We start from the raw sequence: 25,843 nt of genomic DNA on the forward strand, positions 1-25,843 counted from the left end.
ACTTGTTACAGATCTAAGTAATCAAGCAATGCTCTCTGCATGACTGAAAAAAAAATAAAAAGCAACACACACACACACAGACAAGTGGTCTAAAGCTCTAAAATAAAAGTAATATATGCTGATAATAATAAATAGGAATAGCGTTCCCATATTAGCAAGATCTTTACATTCCAGCTTGCTTAGGCACAGAGCTGCAGAAGACTTGCAATAAATAAATTCAACCGTTAAAAAACCATTAAGCCTGATATATCTACAACAGAAATGGACTGCTTTGGCAATTTCTTTTTCTTTGTGAGAATTATCTTTCTAGTGAAGAAAAAAATTACTGATAAAACGTCAAGAGGAGTAATAAATTGACAAAGAAGAGTGTGAGTACCTTTTGTAACAGTTGCAGTAAATTCTGATTGGCACAGGAGTATGAAAACAAATGGTGCTGTCCTGGTGCTCACGCCAGAGACAAGATAGCACTCATGTGGCAAAAAACGTAGCCTAAAATTCATATATTTTTCCTTAAAATTTATGTCAGTACTGCTGCTCCCTTAGGTTCTATTTTTTGACAACCCTCTCCCTCGGCTACAATTACACTGAATATTGCTCTAAATACTCTTGTTCTGATCAAGAAAACCTCATATAAACTTTGTGTCCCAATGGCCAGGCTTCCAAGATATGTAATAAGATAGTACCTCAACAGGGGTTAATGTTGAATGTACGCAAACTTACGGGAGGCCACCACTTACAAACATTATATTTCTATGTGTATTTTTCATGAAGAAGCCTTTCCTATGCAAGAATATTTCACCTGGAAGAAATCATTCCAGTACTCTGAAAAATCCCTCAGTCAAACAGAACTTCTGCTCACCTAATTGAGAATGATACAGTAAAACTCTTTAGAAAAAGGCACATAGAAGATTTGTGAAAATGACTGGAAAATGAAATATATTTCATAGGAGGAAAGACTAAATTATGTAATAGGCATCACTTGGGAAAAGACCCAAAGGGAGGGAAGGAAAATCTCAGAGCGCACTACACAAGGAGAGCTGTGTGAATAGTGAGTGATTACTCCCAGTTTCCCCATACAAAAGAATCATGTGGTGGCCCACGAATTTTTCAGGCAACAACTTTTTAAAAAAAAAAAAAAAAAAAAAAAAGGTGTTGTGTTTTTGTTTGTTTTTTGTTGGTTTTTTTTTTTCCCCACAAAACCAACAGTTAAGTTGTGGAATTCAGAATCACAGGATAATGTGAAGTAAAAATTATACTCATGTTCAAAATCTAGAAAAATCAGGGGAAAGTATGTCCATGAAGGAGCATAAGATCCCAAACCTGAATTAAATCTGTGTCTCAGTAAGTTCCCAAAACAATGGCTAAAACAGGCAAGAGCGAGAATAATGCTGTAATTGCCCTGCCACTTCCACTGGCACACACTACTGGACTGATAGCAGCAGCAGGGCGGACTACATGATTCAAGTCTGTATGATATTCTTGATTTCTTACATTAGCCTTTCACTACTTTATCTTCCCATCATCTTTTAAAAGCAGGTAACAATAAATACTTTTCTCTTCAGTGCGCATGGAGATCTGTGAATTAAGAGCACTGCCCAAAAACAGTGAGAAGAATAGCACTGTACATGTGTATGAAGATGCCTCCACATGGAAGAAAACAGAAAAGAAACAGTAGCCTGAAAACTATATGTTATTTAATATCTGACATTAAAAATTTATGTATAAACTTCAGGCCTATGTCTTCTCTTGTGTGGTTTCACTGCAGAAAAAAATTCTCAAGGTTAAAGATCCCTGGAAAAGAGCAAATCCTCAAAATACAGGATTGCTTTTGCAGGTTTGCCTCTTCTGTAATCCTACAGGGTTAGTCTGCAACACTAGAAAGAATTGTTCTGATATGTTTACTGGCAAAATGTCAACTGGATTGTACTTTATAAATATTTTGTACAGGATTTATGAAAAAATGAAGCCCATTAAGGAAATCATTCAGAAAATAATAAGCATGAATAATTTTAATTTGAATAGCACTTATAACGCCAGAGACTGCATTGTACTCATTGTACCAAATTACTCGGAACTAGGAGACAAACTGTAACTTAAATCTTGTGAAGACAGGATTGCCTATATTCTTGATAAAAACCTAAGCAAAAGGTGTTCATGAGGTTTCTCATTTTTTCTATCAAAGACCCACTGTTTGAATAAAGCATAACTGTGTCTCCTTGCTAAAAAGGAGAAAAACGCCTTTAGGTTCTATGTGGCAGGGGGTCTGAGAAGGATGGATTTTTTTAAAAAGCAGCAGTTCAGCAACTCCAAATACCTCTCAGCTCCCTGTACTTCCCCTTGTCCCAAAAAAGCGCGTTTGTTATTTAGTCTGTTAAAGCATAAGCCCACTGAAGGCTTTAGGAGAGGCGGCTTGCTCCCATGAACTGCAGTTTAATTTCTTTCACAGCGAATTTCAGAGCAGGCCACTCAGAACGAGCCCTTCCCTAAAGCTGAGCTTCACCCATGGTGAAAAATATGACCAGTTCAGTCAGTATGGTTGCTAGGCTAGCATGCAGCAAGGGAATAAATTAGCTACAAAATAGTCAGAGTTTCAAGCTTTTGTGCACCTCTAAAATATCAATAAGTAGTGTTCTGGAGTTCTTGAAAAATTACGTGCTTGAAACAATGCCCTCAGGAGGCCACTGCCCCATACATTATGTAAGTTATATTGAGCTCTCTCTGGCTAACCTCAAACATGGGCTGAAAAAACATTTTAGAATGATATTGCCCTCCTGAAAAATAATATTTATTAAAAAAAAAACCAACCAACCAAAGAGACCCAGGTTTTTATTTGTCAAGGAAACCTAACAGTGTCACTGTAACTTTAGGACCTATTTGACGATATAAATCCAAGAAGCTAGCCAGGGATGCAGCTTACTAAACTGAATTTTTCCCCTTTATGAGGAACAGGGAGGCTTAGAGTTGCTTCGGCACCTGAATAATGTGCAGGACTGTGGGCAGCAGGCTCACATGGACTCACTAAGGGTGAGCTGCCAGACTTACAATTTCAGGCTACATCTATGGTGTGTGAATCAAATCAAAATCCCATAGATTTAGTTTGAAGACTCTGCCATCCTCTAACCAAGGCAGGCCTTCATCACTGACCCTGCTGCATCTCTTCAGCTTCCTGTCAAAGTAAATTCGGTTTGGGTGTATATTTGTTTGTTTTCCAGATTAAATCTTAAGAGATTCTGCAAAGGGAAATGGTGGAGCAAATACTGAAGTAAAGGAGAATAAAGGCCACAACCAACACACAAAAGCTACCCCTACAAAACAACTCTGCCCCATGTTCAGCCAAGACTCCTTCCTCTGAGGAGACAGGATCTTCCTTTCCTGCTTTTGAGTGAGAATAGGGAAACCAATGTGGATTGTACCTGCCATGGACGGAACCTAACACTGAAAGGAAAAGTCTGACCATTTCCAGTATTTCAGCAGAATTTTGCTCATGCAACGTTGAATGCAACTTTGTAACTTCAAAAACATCAAAACCATCCTGAATTCTTCTAAGAGACATCTCCCACTGGCTTAGAAGTCTGCTTTTCATCTTTTGTTACATGGGCATAAACAAACAAACTGTTAAATGAATGAAGACCTCACTGCTGTGGCACTGGGCAAACATCAACATACACCCTATGCATCTGACCAAGATTTCATCAGATTGAAATGGTTTATCCTTAATCCAGGATACATAAGCAAATCTACTACGTGGGAATACTACAAGAAAAAAAAGGTGGTATATAGGGCATGGGAATCCTTGAATTGACTGCGAGAGATCATCGATGGTGTTTAAAACAAAAACACATGCAGAGAAATGTTTCATCATGGAGGAAATCAGCACAGGTATTCTGCATTAGTATTTCCTTTCTGTAGCATTGAGATCGGGCTGATGGTATTTAGGACACAGTAAAAGATCCTGCTTTCTTGGTAAACCGGACTCTGAAGGATGAACAAATTAAGCTGGTTAGTTAGTTAAATTTTAACAGATACTACATTGTTGCAAGACTCAGGTTCCATCACCACACTGATATTAATAGAAAAAGATGGTGATAAAAAACCTGGAAAATGTTACTGCTTGAAGTCTGACGATGAGAGCCCCAGGTATTTCCAAGTAATCACTGTTTCATTTTTGTCTGAAAAATAATTCATGAATTCCCTATTTCTGCAAATACAACTGTCTTTATGAGAGTAATTACATTGAAATCATTTAAACATTTACATATAGAACATAAAGGAGCCATTAAGTGCATGTAGGACTCAGCCTACAGGTAATGCTGAGCATCTGCAATATGTAAGTTGAGGTTAGTACTAACTCTGCAGATCATGTTTCATAGCTATGATCTAGATTTAGAGCAGAAAGCAACGTGAAAGAAATTTCTACTCCTTTAAAAGAGTTAATGGGAAAACTAATTTCCCTTCTAGAACTGGGCCACAGCAAACAACTTGCTGGATACTGGTTCCACCCTTGCTAGCCCAGGACTTCATTGTTATGGAAAGGAAGAAGCTTGAAATTATTACAATGACACAGGAAACTAAACAATCCACACTTTAAATTAAAATGCCTTTAAAGGTCCAGAAAGAATGGAAAGCACTTTTTTCCCTTTATCTGCTAATTCGCTCTTTCCTCCCAGTCTCTTGTCATTCCCTTTCCCAGCCTTTCACCTCTTTCCTTGACAGATCAAGGCTCTTCTCCAACGGATAACTCTATTTTTGTATCAGTAGCATTTCAGTACTGAACACAGAGCCAAGTCAACAAATGCTAGAAATGAAAACATGTATGTGGCAGTAAATCCTGAAAGAAGAGCACTGATGGCCTGTACGCTATTATGGATTGGAAAACAAAGAAATCAGTCATAAATCACTCAAGACACGATAACCTCCCTTCAACCCTAACTCTTTTTATTTTTTGGATTTCCCTTTTTTTTAGGTAAGTTTTGAATTCTTTGCCTTAACTAAAAAGTTAATATTGTGTTTACGTCGCTATAAAGTAGCTTGAGAAATCTGAATTCAGAAGCCAATCAGAAAAAATGATTGTAGCATCCAGAGTAGGTAATTGGCATATTTATACTACAGTTCTTGAGAAACAAGCCCAGAGTTACTATGCAAATCCTTGCTCTTTGAATGAGTAACGGTGATGGGCAGCCAGTCACCAGGCAGGGATTTGCATGCTTTGAGTTACTTAGATAATAATTGTGATTACCGAAAGCAGACACTGCAGATAAGAGGTAACGAGGGTGCAGCACAAAGGGAAGGGACGATGAGGCATCAGCAACTATGATATAATTTTAAACTCTTTGGCAATTTGTTACATGACACAATATATCACAAATTCTGTGCCCGCCTTCAACTCCAGAACTTTGCAGTTATGTATTGCCCTCATGAACCGACATGCATTTTCAGAGCTCTGGGTCATCACAGCTCTGGGGGTATCATTAAAGGACAAGTCTTGAAAAGCAGAAAACACAGACAGCGTTTCTGAGGGTTTGGTCCTATCTGATCTGATCACATACAGCTGGCTGGCTGCAAGTCTTATGTTGACAGCAAATGAAGGCACAGTTGATATAAAAGGTATCGCTAGTTCTTCATCATTATTTCATAACTGAGTGTGGCTGCTACTATAGAGTGAAGATATGCAACTGGTTTACGTACTGATCTATATTAATAGTACCACATGGCCAACTCACATAAAAGTGGAAAATGGTTCAGAATGGAAGTAACACTTCAAAACTACTTAAAATTCTTATTAATATTACAAAAACTTCAAGAAGCCTTTACAATCTGTCTCAGATCAGAATCAGTTACTGGCTCTCACTAAAATCACATCACTGAAGGCATGACAGACATCATTAGTATCTTTATCAATGATCTGGACGAGGGGATCGAGTGCACCCTCAGTCAGTTTGCAGAGGACACCAAGTCGGGCAGGAGTGTTGATCTGCCGGAGGGCAGCAAGGCCCTGCAGAGGGATCTCACCAGGCTGGGGCGATGGGCCCAGGCCAACTGTGTGAGGTTCAACAAGGCTCAGTGCCGGGTCCTGCACTTGGGTCACATGCAACCCCATGCAATGCTACAGGCTGGGGGAGAAGTGGCTGGAGAGCTGTCCGGTGCAAAAGGACCTGGGGGTGAATATGAGCCAGCAGTGTGCCCAGGTGGCCAAGAAGGCCAATACCACCCTGGCTTGTATCAGGAATAGTGTGGCCAGCAGGACCAGGGCAGCAATCGTCCCCCTGTGCTGGGCACTGGTGAGGCCGCCCCTCGAATGCTGTGCTCAGCGCTGGGCCCCTCACCCCAAGAAGGCCACGGAGGGGCTGGAGCGTGGCCAGAGCAGGGCAGCGAGGCTGGGGCAGGGGCTGGAGCACAAGGCTGGGGAGGAGCGGCTGGGGGAGCTGGGGGTGCTCAGCCTGGGGAAGAGGAGGCTGAGGGGAGCCCTCATCGCTCTCTGCAACTGCCTGAAAGGAGGCTGGAGCCGGGGGGATCGGTCTCTTCTCCCCAGGAACAAGCAATGGGACGAGTGGGAACAGCCTCAAGCTGCGCCAGGGCAGGTTTGGGTTGGGTATTAGGGAAAATTTCTCCACCAAAAGGGCTGTCAGGAACTGGCCCAGGCTGCCCAGGGAAGGGGTTGAGTCCCCATCCCTGGAGGTATTTAAAAGACGGGGAGATGTGGTGCTCAGGGACATGGGTTTGGTAGTGGACTTGGCAGTCAACGGTTGGAATTAATGATCTTAAAGGTCTTTTCCAACCTAAACAATTCTATGGTTCTATAAATCCTTGATATAAACCCAACTGAACCTTTTCATGTATTCAAGGATGAGAAGTATTATACAGGCCTATAATTTCAGATAGTTGCTATATGCTGAGCAATTGCAATGACTAGAAATTGCCTTACCTTTTTTTTTTTTTTTTTGAGGGTGGGGTGCATGTGTGGGTGTTTTGATTGAATATATCTGAAAATAGACTCCAGAATCACATAACCCTTTTACTAGAACTACGGAGACTCCTTTGTAGCCATTGTTCAATCTTTTTGGAGTCGCCGGATCCAGCAGCAACATTTTCACTTTATTTACTGAACTTCCATGCTTTAAAACAGACAAAATTGAATGAATTAATAGATTTACAGAGCATTTCAAAATTCTAGTACTCCATTTCCAACATTTCATATGAGTTGGACCCCCAGAATAAGCTGTAAAATTAGGCAAAACTGAGGAAACAATTTTAATATCAGACTACAGGCTTGGCACCAGAAGAATGTTTTGAAAACGAAATATTATAAGCAATTGTTATTTGTTTTTGCTGCTATTGGAATGAGTGTAATTATTATTAATAAGTAGGTAGTTTCTAAAATCATTTCTCATTATTCCAGATGCATTCAGGCATAAAGCCGTAGTTTTACATTGCCAGAATTTACACTACATTTTTTGGTCTGGATTTTTTAAAATGTTGTATATGTGTGGATGAACAAGGGAGCAGCTTTCTGGTAAGTAATTGGGGGTTTTGTGCGTGTGCAAAGGATAGTGCATTATTCAGTACTAATCAGGCATCATTCGGTAGTGTCAATCCTGAGTTTAACATTACTCCTCTGTCCACAATCTACAAGAGAGCTCTTTTGTGTGTTAAGAAAAAATTACTGTTAGTCTTTCATAATCAGAAGGAAGCATGATGCTCATATTACCTGATCTCCCAGAAAAAAAAAAAAACAAAAAAAACAGGTCATGGGATTTTATTAAATGACTCCTACTACCATTCCATATCCTTTTGTAAGAGTTTTTTAGTAGCACCTTCAAGCAGTAAACTTCATTATGTTAATGTAGCTTAATTCACTTTTAGACCTGTTTTAAGTCTATTTTTCTGTTGTTGCCTTTTGTATTTTGGATCACTTTATGCTAATGAGAGCAACATTATGGAGTATGCTACAGTGAGCAATCTCCTTCCCAGGAAGAAATGCATAGAGCAAGCAATATTTAGCCTCCCTTTTTGTTAAATTTTTCTTTGATGAATCAAGACTTCAGATTACAAATGTCAGGGGCTTTCCCATATTTCTTCAGAACATAGCACATTTTAGCACATGCCTGCCTTTCATAAATTCTTATTAAATTTACCATATATATATATATATATGACAGGGAGCCAAATGGCATGAAAACACTCTGCATTCCTTTTTTCTTTTTTATATAGAAATATTTATGGGACTACATAACGTGAAATCTTGTTCTCCATCATACATCTTGGGCCTAAAAAAATTCTTAGAAGAGCAAACATCAAGTTATTTAGGGCCCCATGGCATTATAAAAATGCAAAAAACATGACCGCAAACACCAAATACTTAGAACACATAGGGACACTGCTCTGCAGCGTTGTATAAACCCATTTTTGCAGAAACCTAATATAGTCAATAAAAAAAATGAGGCACACCAAAGGCATGACTGTTGATGACCAATGCTATTTCAGGGGTTACTGTAACCTTAACTTCTATGCTCATTTTAATCAAAATCTCCAGAGCACTAAAATTAAGGCTGTAGTAGAAGTGGAGTTTAGGACTTTGGCAGGGGCCATCTCTAACAGCTTCAGCATTCCCAAAGGAATCTGTATTAATATTTCCATAATGTCAATAGCCTTATGGGGTTATAGGCAGCCTAATCATCCCACGCAGTATAGACAATACATTTCAGAGTCTCCTATTGATGAAAGGATAAAAATAATAAAAACATATAATTAAACAGAACCAGTTTAACAGAATAAGTGATTTGGCTGATTAAACCTGTGCAATATCTCTTGATCTAAAAGTACTTTGGGCTATTTATTTTATATAACATGTGCTGAAGAGGTCAACAGTTAATCTAATACAAACGTCTCCTGGTGCTCATTACCATCTTATGATGCTACCGTGTGGTGAGCACTCGGCTCTTCTTAGATTATGTTCTGAGTAACACTTCTGAATCTGCACTCACACTGGAATATACACGGGGTCAGAACACAATTTTTACTTTGCAGCAGTGTGTGGACTAACTTACTGCAAAAATATACATAGGCATATATATATTTAAATATTTTCATGGAAGTTCATTTGCATTGAAATGTATCGCATTTATCGACTTAGCCATGTTTTACAGGAAATAAAATGGGTGTCATTTAGAACGGTGGCTGTTGCTTTAAGAAAATTTTTTTCCCATTGCGTGGCAGATGGATGGCTATAATGCCATCCCTTGATATCATGCCGAATTGTGACTGTGTCATTTTGTTAGAGTCTCCTGATTTTGTATAGAAATTTGCTGTTGGATTAGGGCTTTTGCCAATCCTGGCAGAAGAAAAAGGCTATTTAATGTGTCTTGAACTGCCATATGGTGTGGATGAAAGAAGCAGTTTCATGGCACTCATGAAATCTGATGCATACAAGTAAGTCCATGTGGCTTTGCCATATTCCCTGTCACATAGTGCACCTGCTGCAATCAGGTATTTCACATGAAAAATATGATTGTCATAGCTCTTGATCCTGGATGTACCTCAGTGTCAGAAACCAGTACCTCCTTCTGATGTTTTCAATCCACATGGAAAAGCCAACCATATGAACTGGAATGTGAAGTGAGGAAACTCCCAGCTTATGGCACAGCTGATTCAAATTATACTTTAGCATAATATGCATCTAGCAATTTGAACTTTATGTATAACATTCACTCAGAATTTCATGGTATTTTACTAACATACTTAAATCTCACCATTCTCTTTCGGGCTAGATAAACAGAACATACTAGGGAAAGAACTGATAATATCACTGCCTCCAAATTCAAGGAAAACTTATGAGTCTTAGTCTAGATCTTGCACTGTTTTACTGTGATAAATCTCACCCTGCTTCTTCATCCGTTTCTGCCAGCACTGTGAGTCCAGTGATATCCACTAATATAATTCTTATCTCCTTTTCCTTCACTTCCCTTTTTTCTCCCCTTACTCCCTAAAAAAGCCTCAAAGAAAGTAAACAGAGGCAAGGACATCTTCAATCTAACACTACAGTATTCTCCTCCATTGACTAACGGGAGAAATTCTGGGTCCACTGCAGCTTCAGTATTTTAGCCAGTATTTTTCATGCATCAGGCATTCTCAAAGATGTTTGGCAGTAAACAGATTTCCTTTAGAGTATATGCGAACATCACCATCGTACAGAAATACAATTATGCTAATGTTATAAGCACTAGAAAATTCTACTTATAATAACGTCATTATTCTTACCAGCGTTCAGTTCGTCAGACATACTATATCTAACTAACCCTATCACTTTAAGCATCTAATTTTCAGACTTTTAGCCTCCAGACTGTCATCCAGAAACATCAGTGTAACACCTAGGCTCCCATACAACACGCAGGTGCTCTGCTGATCAGCCTTGTAGAAACAAGAGCACTCAAGAGTACATGTGGATGCAAAACCTGAAGCTATCTGGGGAATTTCAAGGAAAATAATGAATGGTCTGTAGAGTTAAGTTGCCTTCAGCATTAGGTGATAGCTGAGCAAAAATTTCCAGGACTATAAACATAGTAACACGGTAACTCTGTCTAAATCCCATTCCCGGCTTCTTTATTGTGTTGGAGATGTTCCTCAGGGTAGCATATAGACTGTGGAAAATGTGACTTCTTTAGCTACCATTTTTCTTCCAGAGATACTTCAAGCTGTATATTCACTTAACAAAAGGAAAAAAGCCCAGGATGCCTGCAGGATTTGGACTGTGTCATACATAAAGACTTCTGGCAGGAGCGTTTTCTCATAAAATTTACGTGAGAATACCGTAAACAACAACCCTTCAGTTCTGTTTAAGGCAGCTTGCTAGGAAAGCATGGGGCAGTATGAAGGTGATGAGAAAGATGGAGACAAGATCTTTCTGTTTCTTGCACAACAGTGTGGTACCTCAACCCAGCTCTGCAGCACAGAGCCACACAGGGCCCTGCATCCAAAGCAATTAATCCCCAGAGATGCTGAAAGAGTTGTCCTGGCACTTACAACTTTGGCCATCCAAGAGGTCACATCCTGCTAGATTCCCATCACAACCCCCCATCATTTCAGCAGACTGGTTGTCGGAATGTTCCTTAGTTGCATTCAGTCAGAATTAGCTCTGATAGGAAAGACCTGTTTAAACACTAGTTCACTGTTGACTCAAACAGGTCCAGGAACTGCACACAAAGACACCACAGAAAATAATGCTAGGCAGGGCACAGCCACCGGCTGCAACCAGGAAATAACGTACAAGTAAAGCCTAACACAAGCATGCCTTTCCCTAGGCCTCTTCTATCTGCAGGGCAGACATACCAGCGGATGGAAATAGCTTACAGATGCTTAGCAATGCTTAACGTGACATTGTTTTGCACAAGGAAGATATGAGAGGTTAATCAAAAGACACCTCACTTTAGGATACATTCAATAACCTGTCGCTCTCTGGGGCTTGCAGAAATATCCCTGACTTCAGAATACATGTGGGCAGTGTAAGTTAACCAGCTGATCCTGGTCAAACCCCATGCACAGCTTTATCACAAAACCCGGGTCCAGTCTTAAGCACAGCTAGAATTTTGCTCATCTGCAATGCTTATTGAAGCACTTGCTACAATTCTGTCAGTGTAACAAACAGCAACGTTGAGCAGTATTTGCTGGATGGCATCATTTAACAAAAAGCCAACAGATTCCCAGGAGGGTTAAAGATCCTAACGGTGTTCAGAGAACCGTGCTGACAACGTCACACCGATGTCATGGCACAGTGTATGCACCGCCCTGCGGTACAAGTGTCCTGGCCTTGCAAAACTGAAGTTCCACAGCCTCTGCCTAACTGCAAGCATGCGCTGAAACTAAGGATATTCAGTGATATTATAGATCTCAACAAAGATCAGTTAAGAAGCCATAAAGAGAGCGTACAGAGACAAACCATGACAAACTAGCAATACGTGGTTATGTGCGTGCTTGAGACACTCATGTAGCTGTTCACCTGGTTCCACCCTGCTCAAAATCTCTTGCTTGTTTTTACAACTTCTCACCACTGTAAAGGTCCATAAAACAATATCAGCCATCTCTCAAGGTACATCAGCTCTTACTGCTGCTAGGATTTTCTCATCTACAGCCTTCTTATATCCAACGTGTTGAATTGAGTTTAGCAAACAACTTTTCTGGAAATTGCTTTGTGTGCATTGCATGTTTTGCTAAGTGATATTTCCCCAGAGCTGGCAGATCACTCCATAGTAGCAGATGTGCATGTTTTAGAAAAATCACTAACATAAGGAACAGCATAATTATATTTACTGCTGTTTGTTACCGCACCACATATCGAATAGTAGGGATACTGGTACAATTGAGACTCACTAAGAACTTCTTTTCTTCCTTAGCATAATATACTTAATTACCTTTTTTCCCCTCTAATTGCAGCTAAAGATTACCTGCTTGCTAATAAACTTTTCTTGCAATATAAGCCAAAATGAGGACCTGCTGAAGGCAACTGAGGATGTGTCTTAAGTATCAGAAGACTTCAGATTATATCCTTTTGAGTCTTCCACCTGCCTTATTATTTCACTCTAATACTGGTTCCTAAAAAGGTGAAATTATTGTAACAGAACATGCATTTCTGATAGACTATCCTGTGAAATTCAGTGATATCCATGCATTAGTTATCTGCTGACCAGAAGCACCACATGAAGTTCTGCAAGTATTTAAAGTTTACTATTGAAGATCTGACAAAACCCTTTTGCGTTATTTTTAGGTTCAGAACCAAAGGGAATTAAAAAGGCAGGAAATACTGTCCAGGGAATGATAAAATTTCAAAAAGATTTTATTGAAAAGATATTGCCTGAAACACTCCAGAAGCTGTTTATTTGATAAGTGTTCCTATCCCTTTTTGTTTAATTTCTGATTTGAGAATATGTATGCTGATTTCTGCATTCTTTCTCATTTAAATTTCAATTGTTGCTCCATTAGTCCTAGATACATTGTGAATTTGTAGCCTTTTGAAATCTTATTCTATTTTCAACACACATATGGGGCCAGAATAGCCATTTTTAGATTAAAGGAAAAGAAAGAGAAGAAAAACGATTGTAGGAAATTAAAATTACTTCAGTTCTCAAAATGGCAGTGCCATCTCCCAGAACAGCTTCTTAGAAATGTATAGTATATCTTTAAAAACCAAAGAACACACATGGCAATATAGGAATTTATTCCCTTAGGAATACCCTTGAACTCTTAGTCACTCTAATTACAACACACTGTCCTGGCTGATCTGTCTTACAACGTGGCTGAAGTTTACACCTGAGAAGGCATCAACCAGGGTCTGGAAAACTAGTTTGTTCTTTCATAAACACGAGAGTTGAAATTCATGGTCTCTATACATGTTTTCTGGGGTAACTACTGTAAAAGTGAGACTGGTGAGGAATGAAATACTGTACTGCAAGACTGACATTCATGCTATGCATTAGGTAATTAAAGCCTCTGTGTGTGTTTGATTGAAGTGCAGGACTAACTGAGCCACTGTTGTTCCTTTAACCGGAGGGCAACTACTTGGTTCCATTAGTCAATTATTTAAAAGATACAGTGATTGCTATAACTCCTTCAAGGAATCCTGTTGTGTATTAGTGCTTACAGGAGGTTAATAATTTAACATTAGAATGTCCACTAACATAACGCCACGGTCATGAATAAATATGAGCACAAAATACTGGTAATGGATCTTGACTCTATAATAAATCTAACAGATAAAATCAAGGCCAGCCATATTAAGTCTATATAATATAACATAGCATTCAGCTTTTTGATGCCTATGTTTTTGACGGGTTTAAATTTCCCAAACTGACACAGTTTTATTTCAACATAAAGAAAAATATTACATGCTACACTTTTGAACTACCAGTGTCCAAATATCAAGGCACCTCAGAATTTCTAATATTCATTTTTCCTCACAACAGATAATGCAGAGATCAAGTCCTACTATCTTCATTTAAGGCTTGGACCAGAGATATTCTAAGCATCCACAGGACGTTCATGCCAAACAGGCAGACTCTGATTACCTAAGTCCTAGGCACGTCTTATTCACTAAACCGTTCTTCTTTCTATACCAGCCTTTACATTCCCATGACAAAACTTGAAAAATACTGTCTCGCTTATAAACAGCAAGCATATCCTTCCCTTTTCATAGAAAGAAGCCAAGTGCTGATCAGAATAACCCCATTTCCCAACAAAACCCCACCCCACGGAATTACAGACTCTCCCTTCCTAACTCTTCCACACTTTCTTCATTCAAACACAGCAACATTGCTTCAAAAAACTGAAGACAAGGGTAGCTGGAGAAAAGGGAAAAGCAATGAATTTCAAGCCTTCATAGACCTAAGCAGCAATGATCACCTCTCTACACAGCAAAGGAGATCTAGCTGCATGTTCTTTGCTGACCTAAACTACAGTGGTCTCCTATTAATGGATCTGTAAAAAGTCACTGCAGAAATGCAGTGACAGTATGGTACTCAGCTTCCCTTTGCTCCTAAATCTTTGAGGACAAAGCAGAAGAAAATGATATATGGGATTTACTACATCTTATGAAAAGGACAAAATATATCTCAAATTCATCAGCAGCATTGACACTGATACTGGAAAGGACTTCTTGAAACATAACGGTCTCTTCAAAGTTTATTGAAAATCTTGTCCTCAACTAAATTATGGGTACCGACTGTGATTGAGGGAGCTGTTCTCTCATACAACATGGGCTACAGCTACGCAAACACTGTGACAAGGTTTTCTCTGGTCCAGAGGGCCAGTGTGGTCACTCAGCTTATATCCACATGGTTTAACTCACCTCCTGGCAAAACCAGCATAGCCCCATCTGAACCATTTACTGGAAGCTGTCCCTGGCCCATGTAATTCCTGAGAAGATCTCAGGAAATATGTGTAAGTACACCACTTGGCATTGGCCACATCCAAAACCATGCCTGCAACGACAACACCAAACTTTTAACAGAATGGATGATGACATGAGAGACACTCAAAGCTTTTCAGTAGCTTTTTTAGTTTCCTACTACAGAGGTACTGTGCTGACCAGCACCTTCTGAACCTCCCTGCTCCCTCAGACAACTATAGTTGGAAGGTGGGCAAGAACTTCTAAGAGAAACAAAATTTTTATCCCACACTGTAACAAAACATAGTTAACAAAGAGACTCTTATTTCAATTCCTTCTTTAACAGTGCCTTCCTACTGCAGCTGTGCCATGCACTCTGCCATACACCAAAGTTTACAGTTATAAAAGTACCAACTCGTGAGTTTGCGTAACGGATGACTGCTTTCTAGAAATAAACGGTTTCATAAGCCTGCAGGTGATTATCAGAGGAGAAGAAATCAAAGGAGAAAAGATGGAGATGAAGTGTGATGAACAAGGTAACTTTAAAAGAAAAAGTTCTTACTTATGCCATTACTCTTCCCTAGGAAGTGGAGTTACTACCCATTTTTATCTTTGTGACATTCCATTTTCTTTGACTAGCAGCAGTATCAGCAGCACAACAGAAGGCGATCCTCTCAAGAATTCATGTTTTTTCCAGATAAACAAAACTTGGACAAGAAATGTACAAGAAAATGAAAAAGCTCAATTAACTTAAATGCTTTTCTTCTTTCAGTTATCCAAAGGTTTCCTATTCAATAACTGTCTTGTCATTCTGACTTGCTTATTTATCTACACTTTTCTATTAATATTCCATTTTTAGACAATAAATGTTTTACCCCTCTGAAAAAACCTTGTGTTCTTTAGAATGCTAACATACATGCCACAATGGGAAGTAAACAGAATGTACTGAACACAACTAATTCCACTTTTTTCTGTCCTAAAACTCTGCTCCAAAATTCCAAAGACTGAAGAGCCTTAGAAAAAAACCTAAACTCATTTTTGATAAAACTTTTACTATTTTATGTTTTTTATATGTAAGCTAAGTGAAGCTCAAAAGTGTTTTGGGTTGGTGGTTTGTTTGGTTTTTTTTAATATTCCTGAGACTTTTCTTTTAACTTGGTACTTAACCTCTTGTTTAGATTCTCACTTCACTGTTATTGTTGCAGTATCTCCAAATTAGTGTCAAGAGAATAATTCTGCATGGAGGAATCTAGAGAAGGGATTTATATAAATCTGAATGAATCTCAACCAAGAGGTGCTGAATGGCTTTAAACCTTAACAATGGGCTTTGGGTAAGGCCCATAAATCCCGTGGAAGCATTCTTACTGCGTCAGAGAATTCTGCGTTAAGCCACACATCTCTTTTCTTGCCAGTTCAAAATCCATGAAACAAAGCAGAAAGCTGATTGTTCAACTGATGGAAGCCCAGCTAGAAAATCTATTTGCACAGCTGAATTCTGAGAACTCAATAATGAGTGAAAAGTCAGCTAGCTATATAACAGGTGTTGGACTACGACAGAATTCAGATATCTGGAGACTGCAGTGCTAGTTGCTAAAAATCCAATTTTACTGGTCAAACAATGAAAAAGATTTCATAAAGTCTAATAATTAGATAGAATGCATATTGTGTTTCTACAATATAGTAGTAGTATTATAATAAAGTGTGTTTTCCACATAATTAACTTTATTGAATCTGGAAACTAATCTCAAAGTATTACAACTCAGTATTTATTTTTAACTGCTTTTACTTTAATACCCAGGAGCCTTTTTTATAATTTCATGAGAAACAATATTTATTAAGTATTTATTCCCTTCATTTTATGTCTTTAAAGCAATTAACCAAATAAAACACCTACTTTTAGATGATGTGCTTTTACAAGCACAGATAATGGTGCTCAGGTATTTCTAGAATTGTGATATTGATAGCCATAAACTAAATGAAACAGGTTTTGGAAAAGAAATTTGTAGTAAAGTAAAATTTGAACCAGAGAAAGTCTTGATTTTTCTGGAAGCAGCCAGTTAGCAAAGACTGGGGAAAGTTACAGATCATCTAGATAGACAGAATAAAAGTTTCATATATTAAAACTTCTTTTATCACAAAAAAAAAAAAAATAAAAAGAGTATATGCGATGTATCTTTGCAATATCGATGCAACAATTTCCTTAAATGCCAGAGCACAGAAAACTCTGGAAAATTGAAATATTAATCTAAAATGCCCAAATCTTTCAGCTAATAGTACAGCTTTACCATTTCCATTTTCCTCCTTGGCAATGAGGACAAGAGAAAAACTCTTGAAAGTTGCCACAGTGTTACAAAAAGGAGGAACAGCATCACATTCTTGATGTCATCAATTCCCCAAACAGCAACACTAAACTGCAAAAACCAACTATTGAAATTAATTGTTCAAAATATTGATTTTCTTGAAAGAAAAAAGCCAGAGCTGAGAACGAGACACATTTTTTCTAACTAGCAAACCTGCAAAACGAGAACACAGTTTTAGCTGTCCTCATCCATGCTAACCTTAGCAACAAATAAATGTCTACTATAAACATTCAAATTCAGCTAGCAGCTATAGTTAAGTTCAGTAAAATACCCTCCTTTTCTTTCTGCCCTGATACAGAACGTGCATGACTGAAAGCCTGCAGAAGATTTACTCGTGCCGTTGGCAACCACACAGAATGCAAAGAACTCTCCACTTTTCCTATTTCTTATTTCTAGGTGGACATTTTATTAATAGCAACATATCAGGGCCATTCCTGCCTCTTCCAATAAACTGAATGTAAACAAGCAACCTGGTCACTATTTGAAGGAACAAATTGGGCTCTTAATTGAGGAGAAGGGGCAAACAGGACTTCTGTGATGTTCAGGCATCTGAGAGGGACCGCTACTTAAAGGATCTGCAATAACAGTCGTCTTCTTCATGCAGCAGTGACAGTGTGACTGGAAACAGCTGGATGAAGTTCACTGACAGTATTTTGGAAGCTACAGAATGGTGAGAAAATACAGCACAGAAAACTGATTCTCCAGTAATGGCTATTTTTACTGTCCTTTCAGTTGCATCCCGATATATTCTCCTCACCTTCCACCTTCAGCCCATTGTGAATTCTTCCCCCCTGTATTTTGAAATCAAGAGCCTTCATCTTCCATACTGTCTGAATGCTTAGGGAAGCTATTCCAGAGAAAGTCCAGTTTCAGTGTCACAATTCTGAACATATGGAAAATAAGTCAAACTCAGAACTGCAAGAAACTCAGGTTTACTTAGAGAAAATGGACTATGCCACCTAAAAATTAAACAGTATCTCTTGGGCATGTGCAAACCATAACTTTCAAATATCTACAACTTTATCCAGGTTGTGTGGATTTCTAAGCAGAATATAAAAGGCGTTTCTCTCTTCTCATGAAATGTCAAGTCCTTGCTCTAAAATATAGCAGCACTATAAAATTTTCAAACGAAATCTTTAACACTGAAAAGCAATTACTTTCCCTTGTCTCATTCTGAACCTTTTTTTGCAGGGCAAAGTAGATCTGATACAAGAATGGAACAGACCACAACTATAGAAAATTCCATCCCCAAGCAGCAGACACCGGTAAAATTATAAGCAATTGAAAACGTAGCACAAGGAGAGAACACTCAGCAGTCTTTAAATAGGGCAATCTTCAATGTCTCTCATGTGTAAATGTCTCTCATATGTCTACAAGAAAGCATAAATGTAATATTCAAATAAAATTTGAAGTCTAAATTAAGTCAGGAAAAAATACTGGGCAGCTCATTAAATAAATTGGTCAGGTTGACCTTTATCAACTTTTTTTTTTTCCATATTTATATTACATTCTAATTCAGAATAATTTTTAATGTTGGAGTTTTCTTGAAAACATACATTTAAGTTCTTCACCAGGCCTACCGCTGAGATGAAGTTACATCTTAGTTACTCAGAGCAGCCCCGAACACATCACCTCCTGTGTCCTTGTCCAGAAAAAGAAAAGGTGGGAGAGCAGTCCAACTTCCATAGCCTTCCTTATGCTAAATCTAAAACCAATTGCGCTCACAACCAATCAATTCAACACTTTTATAAAGCTTCAAATAAAAATCAAATTTCTTACTTTCACTATGAAATAGCCAGATTTAAATAGGACCTTCTTTCAGAAGACTGCATAATTTTTAACATGCTTTAAAAGATGGAAGAAAATCATTTAACCTCCTTCACTCCGCAGTGTGAGAGGGCATGGGGCAGCTGCAGCAGTGGGTCGCCGACTCTCTCTCTAAAATCGAGTCCGTTTCAATGACTGTACCTTCAGCAGCTGCGTGAAGGAGGCTGTAGACAAACAGCAGGTATGGAAACAATGCTGTTTGACACTACTATAACCCTAAACAGTGCCTGCTATATAAACAGACATAAGGAAAAGACTGAAAATATCCAAAAAAACCCATTTTTCTATATGTTCATCAGTGAAGTACGTTTGTAACAATCTTGCTATCTTATAGGCAGGATGATAGAGAAAATGTATATACTTAAAACTACAGCCAGACTGACATTTGTAAAAGCAACTCTAAATGGAAATAGAAATATTTTTAGAACTTTAAAAAATAATAATTTTAAAAAAGGTATTTTCATTAAAATACAAGCAAGCAAACAAAAAAACATTTAAAACATTTTGTGTGAGAAAAATATGCTTCTAATGTTTTTATTTATCAGAAACCAGTTACTTTTAAGTGACTGTAGGACTTTTGTTCTTACTGGAGTCAAGCGAGCTTGATTATCAAGGCACAGAAAAAGAAAAATCCTCATGCTTTTCAGATATTCTTCAAATTAACAACCAAAGATGATAATGCTTTTGAACAGAAGTATTTGTATATACTGTATGCATGTTCTTTCTTCCAAATTACCATTTCCCTGTCTATGGGAATTCTTGCAATATACAGCATGAGATAATACTGCATCACACACACAAGCACTTACTAACAATAAAAAGGCTCCCCACAATTTTCTTCATTTCTAAAACATCTATAAAGTATTTTATCATACTATAAAAAACATCTTTTACAGAAGCATTAATTCATGTGACCTCTCAAGAGGCAACCACACTTCTATAGTGTAAAGATACGACACTTCAGTAATTGGGATGTTGTAATTTTGTCCAAGCAGAGACCTAAACATTCAAAGTAACGTTTAGCATTATCATTTGTGTGTTGCAAAATGATGAATTTGTTTGAAAGACCTTTTCTGTTATTCAAGTATATAATTTGTCATAAGTTTAGAAACAATTATTGGCAGGTGAGTGGCCTGCAGCCTTCAGATTACAGGCACAGACTCTAAACTTTTGGTAAGCAAGACACAGTGGCATTTCATCCATTGATCCCGGAGAGGTTAGAAAATAATCTTTCTTTTGGCTGCTTACAGTTTTCTGAGTCAATATCTGTCCAAGAGTTGGAAGTAGTCACATCCTCCTTTTCACTTTAGTGTAGTCTGATGTCTTCCTGTTGGCTTTCTCTTACTCTTTTTAGGTATTGCCAGTTCTTTCTGTCCCAAGCTTCATCAAGCTTTCCACAGACCAATTCCAATTTCTAATTTAGCTCACCTCGGTTAAAATGTCTCCCTTCACTCAGCATAATACTTAACGAGTATCATGAATTAAGCTTCCTGAGGAATTCCATGTATTAAAATGATGCAAATTCAAAAAATGTAGGTAACATCTCACTCAACCTTCAATGTTCATGGACATGTAAAACAGCAGGTTTTACTCCCAACCCCTTAGGAGATGGCTAGCCACTCACCTCATCTAATCTTTAGAAATGAATTGTGAAATCACTGGCCATAAACAGAATATGAGAACTAGGCAGTAAGAGCTAAGACTAAAAAGTTACCAACCTCAGGGGAAATAATTTTCAGAAGAAAATAATGACTTGCATTTCTGACCTGAACCACTGCTTCTGGAAGATAGCGTAACTACACACTTTCCCTTGACATCAGCACAAATTGCACTGTGCCCTTCATGTGAGGAAAAACACGTTGGGGACGACAAGTCAAAAATAGGGAAAATCAGTTGTTTCAAATTGTATGTAAGGAGAGCTGATGCGGCTCATGGGATCCCTTGAGTAGAAGTTAAAGTATACCTGTAACAAGATAAGTATGCATTTAATACAAAAGAGTAACTATGGAAGGTAAGTAAATAAAAGTAATATAGGAGCCAAAGAATCGTCATCTTGACAGGTTATGACAGCCACACAGCAACAACCTTCCTGCTATCAAGGGAGTCCCAGATATCTACTTCATTCTTGTGATACACATTTTCTGGAAAAAAAGACAAGATAATTCCTAATTGCGTAAGTATGCAAGGCTTGGAGGTGGGAAATCTGTCCAGTAATACAAGAATAGTAGCTATATGTAAATTGGCTACATATCTTTTGAATTCATACGTAATTCCTTAGACATAAATCGCATGATAATCTAATCTACCGGGTCTGGGCAATCACAAATACTGTGGCAAACTGCCTTCTGATCTTATCAACGGGTTGCTTCCAAGATGATCGCTATAGCACAGACAAGGGTGGAGCAGTTTTTCTGCATCACCACTGGACACCAAGCCACCTACGCAGCCCTGCTGAGAAAGTGCATTACACAGAGTATTTTGAGATACACTGCAATGGAATGGACTTCCATTTCAAATCTTCAGCTTTCAGGAACATGGAAGAACTAAGGGTTCACACAGATTTGCATTGTTCAGAAGTCAGCAATGAAAGCAGACCTGCACTGTGAAACTATTGAATTTCACAGCTGCTTTTTCACAAGCCACACTATACCCAACAGCCGAGTAATTTATGTGTACATGCAGATGCCACACAAAACCAATGGAAATTAATGCCCCTTATAAATTCCCATAATTACCCTGATACTTAGATCTCTTAGGAACTGGATGGTAACTAATTTCCTAAAAAGATCATTCTCTGCTGCATGTAAGGTTTCTATTTGAAAGTAAACACATCCAAACGTCAGAGTGAACTGGACGCAAGACTTCCATGTTCATGTTCAAAATGCAAAGGTACTTCATGCAGTTGTTTGCCCTTTACCATCTTTGGTAACTATATTTCATTTCAGACTCAAGCATCCCATTACCAGTCAAAAAAGATGGCCTGCACAGACAACGAAGGACCCCAATGCCTTTTACCAATGGAAGTTTGCACAGATGTTGCCTGAAAGGTAACATATCTTCAGCATGCAACACCTAGATGAAGCCACACCGATCTGGAACAGAAGGTGTTTGAATATTTTTCTCTAAAGAATGAAATAGCATCATCCACAATGAGACTGTTTAAGTAGAAATGAGCATTGAAGGGTTTACTTGCCACCTCAGCTGCTAATTCTCTGCAAAGACCTTGATTCAGCAACACATCCTTACTTAAAACAGCTTGAGTGCTGTCTTGAATAGATATGGTCTGAAACTTTTCTGTTTTCTGAATAATTAGTAAAAAAAAGTACTACAAATGTCTTTTCAACCATTTTTTTCACTTTGCTTGGGCAGTAATATGTCTACATAGAGCATGCTGTTTCTCTCGTGTTACATACATGGTTGTGAGATTTAACTGAGAAGTGATTCATAAATAAGTGGGAGGAAAGACCACTTAAAAATGTAAAGTGTTGTAAAGTAGTAGAATAACTGATGTTGCCTTACAGTAGTTCTTTCTCCAGCATTAAAACAGCTGCACACAGATATTTGTATATTCTCTCTGTGTACACCTCACAGGCAGGTATATTAGGTATACTACGTATAAGATAAAGAAAATCCAGCCTAGGATGTGAAATCTATTCAGTATTTTATTCCAAAATTTCTGCATGAAAAGACACTTCACTAGCTTTACCTACAATTCTCCTCTTTTTCTTGTATCTTGAACTATACTTCTAATTTTATATTGATCTCAACATATGCATACCTATAAGTACACAGACCGTAACCCTTATATGTTGGCATTTTATGACTACTAAGGCAGATTACAATGCAAAGAGAACAGTGAAAGCTGTTGCTGTTATGAATACAGAGGTTCAGTGCTCTGTACCCACCAGTGCACTTGCTAGCTTATCTCCTTCAAAGACGTGAGGACACCAAAGACGTAGGCACCCCAAACACCCCATGCGTATGCAGTGTGAAATCAAGAGATGACAAGGAAGAGGCAATGCCATCAGTTTATTCATCCCTTGTATTTACAGATGAAAGCTGTAATCTTTTGATCAATACTGGATTGTAGGCATTTTATAATAAGCTTACACCCCCACACCTGTCGACAAATTAACGCTGGCCCTTGCTGGCAGTTAATTCTGGACAGAAATGCTGTAGTAAACTAGACATGATAAACACATCTAGGGAATATGTTTCCAGCTTTGGGAAACAAACAAACAAAAAACTTGCATTCAGATTTCAATGTATAAATCACAGGGTCAGATGAACTGCTAAAATGCCATCCTTTAATGCTGGTGAAGTATTAATACCATTACATACGAATGGTATTATTATACCATTACATTATTGTACCGTTGCGTAACAATATCTTTAATATCAATACCATCTACAGCAGATGCCAGTACAGGAAGGAAGCACACACATACAAGAAGCAAATATCAAGTCCAGTGACATCCTCATGATCGTTCTGTGCCAAAGGACAAGATAAATCCAGCACTAACCCACCTAAGTGGGGGATACAAGTCATTTTGGGAGCTGTTAATCTCCTCTGTCTGTGCAATGCTGATGTTCAGTCTTCAGTTACATATTACTTGCCGAGAGAGACCACTAGTAGAGACCACAATGCCTTCCTGCTTCAGCCACCAGAGAAAATAAATGGTTGATCCTTTAGTGGATTTGACTCCCTCAGTAACGTCAATTCTTTTAAAACAGATTGCCCTGTTTTGTCATTTTGGTGAGCTCAAGGCTGTGTCCCGTCATGTCCATTTTAGAGTGAAATAAAGAAAGGGTAGATATAAGCCTAAAGAAACTATATCACAACATACAGGTTTTCACTCATTATATAATGTAACCACTCTTCCTTGCTGAACCAGATCAAAAATATTTGCTTTGGAGATTGTTTAGGGTTCACAAAGTCATATTTATGTGCTCAGTTAACTATGAACTCCACTTCCAGAAAAGCTGATATATTGAAAAAAAGAGGTCTGTGTGTTTGACTACAGCATGCAGCATTGTACCCGACTACCAGAAAGCGATCATTTACAAAAACGCACACACGAAAAGACGTGTTGTGTTATTAACTTAAGATACAATTTTCTAAGACTTTTCAAGACTTGTATAATATTCCCTGTGGAAAAATGTTTTCCAGCTTGAAAACCTCAACTTACACTTTACAGAGAGCATTTCCGCGATCACTGTAACCACTATATATCTCAAGTCAGCTATTCCTCCTCCCAAAGCTCCCTTTCTTGCCTATGATTTTCATATGCTTTTGGGCCAGCTCTTTCTCTCCATCTAAAGCACACTAAACTTGTATTTTTCTTATTTCTTTTTCCATCTGTTGTCTCTATAAACCTCAAGGAGCTGAACACTTAAATTTCAAAGGAACTCTGTGGAATACAATTATCTCATTGAAATTCTAGGCTGCTAAATTTTCTCCCGTTGAGTTACCCGGGCCCAAAACTCCCATCCAAATCTGTGTGAAACACCTCTCGGCACCGTGTGAAGTTGCTTCATAGAATATCTTTCCTCAAGAAAGCCCATAAATCCCTTCTCATGGAAGTGTTGAACAGACTAAGAGGGAAAGGAGCGTGACTTGCAAGGTGCCTGTTGAATTCAAGTTTGCTCATTTCCTCGCTGCTGCATCTTTCCCCCATTTTTTGTTTACAGGTTGCTTACTTTTCATGTAAGCAGGGACCTCATGTTCTTATTTGTATGTACAGCATCCAGAGGAAGGCATTCCATACAGTACTAATAGCAGCTTTGTAAACTCCTCTAGAAATTTAAAATTGAAGCGTTATCCTTCTGCATGGGAGTGATGCCTTTTTTTTTTATTTTGCTCTAACAGAAGCACCTTTCATTAATGCCTACCAACACTTTCAGTTCATTAATTCTGATTCTGTAAATGGAAATGAAAACAAGTCCCTCCACAGAGACCCCTTTTTAAAGGCAATATCTCAAGTCTGTGACTATGTGTCAAATTAAAATCCTAGAGTTGTGAATTCATTTGTAAACAGAAGCCTCAGGCAGCACACATGCACATCCCAGCAGAGGCCTCACACTGCACACATACACAACCCCGATGAAGGATTTTTAGCAAAACGGCACTGCCCAGAAGCACCTATACTAAACTCAGGCCAGGTGGTTTTTTCCTAACGCTTTTGAAACTTCTGGTGCCTAGCTGGGTGCTGATTTAATCAAGACCCTTAAGGTAGAATTCCCTTGTCTGAATACACACAGCCAGTACCACTTTAGATCCCTTATGGATTCCCCCCTACCACTCCTGAAGGCATGGGTCTACTGCCAATCCTGCACTGTACCTGCTGGCCGGACAGGGATATCTCAGTGGATCAGGCGTCTAATATGGCACCACAACTGTGTTTCAGCACCTAAATCACTTCTTCAGAAATATAACAATGTCATGCCAAATCAAATCAGAGTAATAAAGCTGGGGCCATTAAAGAAATGCAACTTGTATTGCCAAAATCCAGTTTGAAGATCATACTCCCAAAATACATGCAAATAGCTAGTACCTTGTTTATTCTGCAGATGTCAATATGGTGAGGTGACCCGGTGGCTACCACACAGATTCAGTATGCTATATTGCTAGTGACTACTCTGGCAAGTTGCTATACACCTTGCAGTGAATTAGACTGGCAAACTGGGGAGGCAAATAACTGACGTTAGTGAGGCAGTTGGATACGACCGTGAATAAGCCATAGAAATAGCTGGCAAGAAAACAAAGTTTCTTCATTCTGACCAGGTA

This window comes from Nipponia nippon, unplaced genomic scaffold (genome assembly GCF_047370975.1).
Source record: "Nipponia nippon isolate SJK-2023a ecotype South Korea unplaced genomic scaffold, ASM4737097v1 scaffold_21, whole genome shotgun sequence".
NCBI lineage: Eukaryota > Metazoa > Chordata > Aves > Pelecaniformes > Threskiornithidae > Nipponia > Nipponia nippon.